This window comes from Bombina bombina, chromosome 8 (genome assembly GCF_027579735.1).
Source record: "Bombina bombina isolate aBomBom1 chromosome 8, aBomBom1.pri, whole genome shotgun sequence".
NCBI lineage: Eukaryota > Metazoa > Chordata > Amphibia > Anura > Bombinatoridae > Bombina > Bombina bombina.
Genome location: NC_069506.1, coordinates 5,626,934 through 5,634,117, shown reverse-complemented (window position 1 = coordinate 5,634,117; position 7,184 = coordinate 5,626,934).

Below are 7,184 nucleotides of genomic sequence, written 5' to 3'. Positions count from 1 at the left end.
ACTTTTTCAAACTTTGACCCCCAGAATCTGTTACACATCTACAACCACCAAAAAACACCCATGCTAAATAGTTTCTAAATTTTGTCCTGAGATTAGAAATACCCAATGTTTACATGTTCTTTGCTTTTTTTGCAAGTTATAGTGCAATAAATACAAGTAGCACTTTGCTATTTCCAAACCATTTCTTTTCAAAATTAGCGCTAGTTACATTAGAAACACTGATATCTGTCAGGAATCCTGAATGTCCCTTGACATGTATATATTTTTTTTTAGAAGACTTCCCAAAGTATTGATCTAGGCCCATTTTTGGTATATTTCATGCCACCATTTCACCGCCAAATGTGATCAAATAAAAAAAAATCGGTCACTTTTTCACAAATTTTTCCCACAAACTTTAGGTTTCTCAGTGAAATTATTTACAAACAGCTTGTGCAATTATGGCATAAATGGTTTGTAAATGCTTCTCTGGGATCCCCTTTGTTCAGAAATAGCAGACATATATGCCCTTTGGCTTTGCTTTTTGGTAATTAGAAGGCCGCTAAATGCCACTGCGCAACCACACGTGTATTATGCCAGCAGTGAATGGGTTAATTAGGGAGCATGTAGGGAGCTTGTAGGGTTAATAAGCTTTAGTGTAGTGTAATAGACAACCAAGGAGGCCTACTTATCAATCTGTCAACTGTGCTGCATTCGACGGGCACCAATACGCTCGCCTGACATTACCTAACATCGCTGCCCGCGGACCTGAATACGTTCTCCATATTTATATAAAAAGCTGTCAAAAAAGTCGACGCACCAAGTACGAGGCGAATGAGCAGCAGACTGTTGTTAAACTGACAGTCATCGATCTTGCTGCTACTCAACTTTTTCACAGCTTTATTTTGTACCCCTGTCACTAAACCCTGTCCGCTCCTGGACCCCGCCGCAAACTAAATAAACTTATTAACCCCTATCCCGCCGCTCCCGGAGCCCATCGCAACTAACTAAATGTATTAACCCCTAAACCCTCTGGCCTCCACATCACTACCACTTACTAAACCTATTAACCCTAAACCGCCAGCCCCCCACACTCGCCATAAACTAAATTAAACTATTAACCCCTAACTAGGGTTGCCACTTCAGCCATGTTTTCCTGAATACTTATGAGTTACACATGCTGCAGGGTGTGCAAGGAGGAACATGTATTGTGTTTCTGGACAAACACTATTCATACTCCTCCCTGCACACCCTGCAGCATGTGTAACTTATAAGTGTTCTGTATTTTAAGGGACGGGTGGCAACCCTACCCCTAACAAACCCGCTAACTTTATATTAAATATTAAACTCATCCCTATCTTATAATAAATTTAAACTTACCTTTAGATTTAAATTAAACTATATTAAACTAATAATTAATCTATCCTAACTGTTATACTAAAATTACATTAAACTATATTAAACTAATAATTAATCTATCCTGTTATACTAAAATTACATTAAACTACAAATTAAATTAACCATATATTATATATTTAAACACCTAAACCCTACTCAAATAATTTAAATCTACAATAAAAATTACAAAGTTACCAAAAATAACAAACACTAAGTTACACAAAATAAAAGAAATGATCTAAATATTTAAACTAAATTGCACCTAATCTAAGAGCCCTATGAAATAAATAAGCCCCCCCCAAATAAAAAAAACAAACCTAACCTACAATAAACTACAAATAGCCCTTAAAAGGGCCTTTTGCGGGGCCATTGTGTAATAATGTAACAAAGTTCCAATTCCACTTTCTAAAATATAGTTTTGTAGCTGATTTTGTAACTAAGATTGGATGCTTGTAACAACCTTACGGCTAGATTTAGAGTTTTTGTCGGTAACGACCCGAAAAGCTAACGCCAGCCTTTTTTCTGGCCGCACCATAATAAAATAACTCTGGTATTGAGAGGTCCACATAAAGGCTGCGTTAGGCTCCAAAAAAGGAGGTAGAGCATAATTTAACGCAGCTTCAACTCTTGATACCAGAGTTGCTTACGGACGCGGCCAGCCTCAAAAACGTGCTCGTGCACGATTCCCCCATAGGAAACAATGGGGCTGATTGAGCTGAAAAAAAAACCCTAACAACCTGCAAAAAAGCCGCGTTCAGCTCCTAACGCAGCCCCATTGTTTGCTATGCGGAAACACTTCCTACGTCTGCACCTAACACCCTAACATGTACCCGAGTGCTAGCCTTAACACTTATTAACCCCTAATCTGCCGCCCCCGCTATCGCTGGACACCTGCATATTATTATTAACCCTTATCTGCCGCTCCCGTACACCGCTGCAACCTACATTATAGCTATGTACCCCTAATCTGCTGCCCCTAACACCGCTGACCCCTATATTATATTTATTAACCCCTAATCTGCCCCCCCACAACGTCGCCTCCACCTGCCTACACTTATTAACCCCTAATCTGCCGAGCGGACCTGAGCGCTACTATAATAAAGTTATTAACCCCTAATCCGCCCTCACTAACCCTATAATAAATAGTATTAACCCCTAATCTGCCCTCCCCTAACATCGCCGACACCTAACTTCAATTATTAACCCCTAATCTGCCGACTGGAGCTCACCGCTATTCTAATAAATGTATTAACCCCTAAAGCTAAGTCTAACCCTAACACTAACACCCCCCTAAATTAAATATAATTTACATCTAACGAAATTAATTATCTCTTATTAAATAAATTATTCTATTTAAAGCTAAAATACTTACCTGTAAAATAAATCCTAATATAGCTACACTATAAATTATAATTATATTATAGCTATTTTAGGATTAATATTTATTTTACAGGCAACTTTGTATTTATTTTAACCAGGTACAATAGTATTAAATAGTTAAGAAACTATTTAATAGTTACCTAGTTAAATAATAACAAAATTACCTGTAAAATAAATACTAACCTAAGTTACAATTAAACCTAACACTACACTATCAATAAATTAATTAAATAAAATACCTACAATTACCCTACAATTAAACCTAACACTACACTATCAATACATTAATTAAATACAATATCTACAAATAACTACAATGAAATAACTAACTAAAGTACAAAAATAAAAAAGAACTAAGTTACAAAAATAAAAAAATATTTACAAACATAAGGAAAATCTTACAACAATTTTAAACTAATTACACCTACTCTAAGCCCCCTAATAAAATAACAAAGCCCCCAAAATAAAAAATGCCCTACCCTATTCTAAAATTACTAAAGTTCAAAGCTCTTTTTACCTTACCAGCCCTGAACAGGGCCTTTGCGGGGCATGCCCCAAGAAGTTCAGCTCTTTTGCCTGTAAAAAAAACATACAATACCCCCCCCCCAACATTACAACCCACCACCCACATACCCCTAATCTAACCCAAACCCCCCTTAAATAAACCTAACCACTAAGCCCCTGAAGATCATCCTACCTTGTCTTCACCTCACCCGGGTATCACACCGATCCGTCCTGGCTCCGATATCTTCATCCAACCCAAGCGGGGGCTAGACATCCACTGAAGAAGTCCAGAAGAGGGTCCCAAAGTCTTCATCCTATCCGGGAAGAAGAGTAGATCCGGACCGGCAACCATCATCTTCCAAGCGGCATCTTCTATCTTCATCCCGATGAGGACCGGCTCATCCTGAAGACCTCCACCGCGGACCCATCTTCATCCGGCGACGTCCAACTGAAGAATGACGGTTCCTTTAAGGGACGTCATCCAAGATGGCGTCCCTCAAATTCCGATTGGCTGATAGGATTCTATCAGCCAATCGGAATTAAGGTAGGAATATTCTGATTGGCTGATGGAATCAGCCAATCAGAATCAAGTTCAATTTTGATTGGCTGATCCAATCAGCCAATCACGATTGAGCTTGCATTCTATTGGCTGTTCCGATCAGCCAATAGAATGCGAGCTCAATTGATTGGCTGATTCCATCAGCCAATCAGAATATTCCTACCTTAATTCCGATTGGCTGATAGAATCCTATCAGCCAATCGGAATTCGAGGAACGCCATCTTGGATGACGTCCCCCTTAAAGGAACTGTCATTCTTCAGTTGGACGTCGCCGGATGAAGATGGGTCCGCGGTGGAGGTCTTCAGTATGGAGCCGGTCCTCATCGGATGAAGATAGAAGATGCCGCTTGGAAGATGATGGTTGCCGGTCCGGATCTACTCTTCTTCCCGGATAGGATGAAGACTTTGGACCCTCTTCTGCACTTCTTCAGTGGATGTCTAGCCCCCTGCTTGGGTTGGATGAAGATATCGGAGCCAGGACGGATCGGTGTGATACCCGGTGAGGTGAAGACAAGGTAGGATGATCTTCAGGGGCTTAGTGTCTAGGTTTATTTAAGGGGGGTTTGGGTGTAGATTAGGGGTATGTGGGTGGTGGGTTGTAATGTTGGGGGGGGGTATTGTATGTTTTTCTTTACAGGCAAAAGAGCTGAACTTCTTGGGGCATGGCCCCACAAAGGGCCCTGTTCAGGGTGGTAGGTAAAAGAGCTTTGAACTTTAGTAATTTAGAATAGGGTAGGGCATTTTTTATTTTGGGGGGCTTTGTGTATTTTATTTGGGGGCTTAGAGTAGGTGTAATTAGTTTAAAAATTGTTGTAATATTTTTCTTATGTTTGTAAATATTTTTTTATTTTTTTGTAACTTAGTTCTTTTTTTATTTTTTGTACTTTAGTTAGTTTATTTCATTGTAGTTATTTGTAGGAATTGTATTTAATTTATTTATTGATAGTGTAGTGTTAGGTTTAATTGTAGGTAATTGTAGGTATTTTATTTAATTAATTTATTGATAGTGTAGTGTTAGGTTTAATTGTAACTTAGGTTAGGATTTATTTTTACAGGTTAATTTGTAATTATTTTAACTATTTTAGCTATTAAATAGTTCTTAACTATTTAATAGCTATTGTACCTGGTTAAAATAAATACAAAGTTACCTGTAAAATAAATATTAATCCTAAAATAGCGATAATATAATTATAATTTATAGTGTAGCTATATTAGGATTTATTTTACAGGTAAGTATTTAGCTTTAAATAGGAATAATTTGTTTAATAAGAGGTTAATTAATTTTGTTAGATTAAAATTATATTTAATTTAGGGGGTGTTAGTGTTAGGGTTAGACTTAGCTTTAGGGGTTAATTACCTTTATTAGAATAGCGGTGAGCTCCAGTCGACAGATTAGGGGTTAATGTTTGAAGTTAGGTGTCGGCGATGTTAGGGAGGGCAGATTAGGGGTTAATACTATTTTATTATAGGGTTAGTGAGGCGGATTAGGGGTTAATAACTTTATAATAATAGCGGTGCGGTTCCGCTCGGCAGATTAGGGGTTAATAAGTGTAGGCAGGTGGAGGCGACGTTGAGGGGGGCAGATTAGGGGTTAATATAAATAATATAGGGGTCGGCGGTGTTAGGGGCAGCAGATTAGGGGTACATAAGTATAACGTAGGTGGCGGTCGGCAGATTAGGGTTTAAAAAATTTAATTGAGTGGCGGCGATGTGGGGGGACCTCGGTTTAGGGGTACATAGGTAGTTTATGGGTGTTAGTGAACTCTTAGAGTACAGTAGTTAAGAGCTTTATGAACCGGCGTTAGCCCAGAAAGCTCTTAACTACTGACTTTTTTCTGCGGCTGGAGGTTTTGTCGTTAGAATTCTAACGCTCACTTCAGACACGACTCTAAATACCGGAGTTAGGAAAAAAATCCCATTGAAAAGATAGGATACGCCAATTTACGTAAGGGGATCTGCGGTATGGAAAAGTCGCGGCTGAAAAGTGAGCAGTTAGACCCTTTTTTTAATGACTCAAAATACCGGAGGTAGCCCTAAACCAGGTTAGGAGCCTCTAACGCTGGTTTTCACGGCTAACGCCAAACTCCAAATCTAGGCCTTAGTAAAGCACAAATGTCAGAAAGTTTATCAAGTAGTTGATAATACTATTAAATGGTTTTAAACAGCATTTTGTGTGGAAGCAATATGAGAGGCCACAGGGTTTAAAGGAATGCTCAGGACTGAGTAAGCTATACAATCTATTGGCACTTATGAACAATTGTACATTTAGTGCAGTTCCCAGTAACTCTACATATCCGTTGATAGAAGTTAGATTTAAGATGCTGACAAATTACACACAGTCCAAGATAAATGATATTAAGGTTGCACAAAAGCAGAAAGTAGCAACTGTGAGGTAAATACTGTAATACTTGAGGGTTACACAGGCTCTGATGTTTGGAAGTTTCTCAGGTAAGTGTGTAGCTGCAGACTGTGTTCCAGTAATGACACAGGTGAATTCAGCTCAGAGCTAATGAGGCTGACAGGCTAAGCAGGAAGAGGATGATACTGCTTAGCACAGACGAAAAATCCAGTGTGAATGCTAGGATAAGATACAGGTTAGTAATGTTAGCAACGGGGATTGAATAAATCTGAGATAGTTTTGAAAACACTAAAGTTAGGCTTGGAGAGGAGTTAAACCTAGAGACTAGCTACTAGATAGAACAAAATATTCAAGCACAGGTTGTAGGTAAAACGGTGTTTAAGTAGACTTTGGAATGTGAAAAGGGGGTGGTAACCTGCTTAAGCTACTAGTACCGTTACACATTGCACCAAAGAAATCAGCTCTTTTACCTGTAAAAAAAAAACCCAACTACCCCCCAACAGTAAAACCCACACCCACACAACCACCCCCCCCCCCAAATAAAAACCTAACTAAAAAAACCTAAGCTCCCTTATTTGCCCTGAAAAGGGCATTTGGATGGGCATTCCCATAAAAGGGCATATCGCTCTATTGCTGCCCCAAACCCCTAATCTAAAACTAAAACACACCAAATAAACCCTTACAAACTCCAAACACTAACCCCTGAAGATCCACTTACAGTTTTGAAGATCCCGACATCATCCTCAAAAGAAGCCGGGAGAAGGTCCTCATGGAAGCCAGCAGAAGACTCTCCTCCAAGCGGGACGAAGTCTTCATCCAACGCGCGCAGAAGTCTTCACCACGACGGCATCTTCCTATCTTCATCCATCCGGTGCGGAGCGGCTCCCATCTTAAAGACATCCGATGCGTAAACACCCTCTTCTTCGACGTCTTCCTTGAACAATGAATGTTCCTTTAAATGACATCATCCAAAGATGGCGTCCCTTAGATTCCCGATGGCTGATAGAA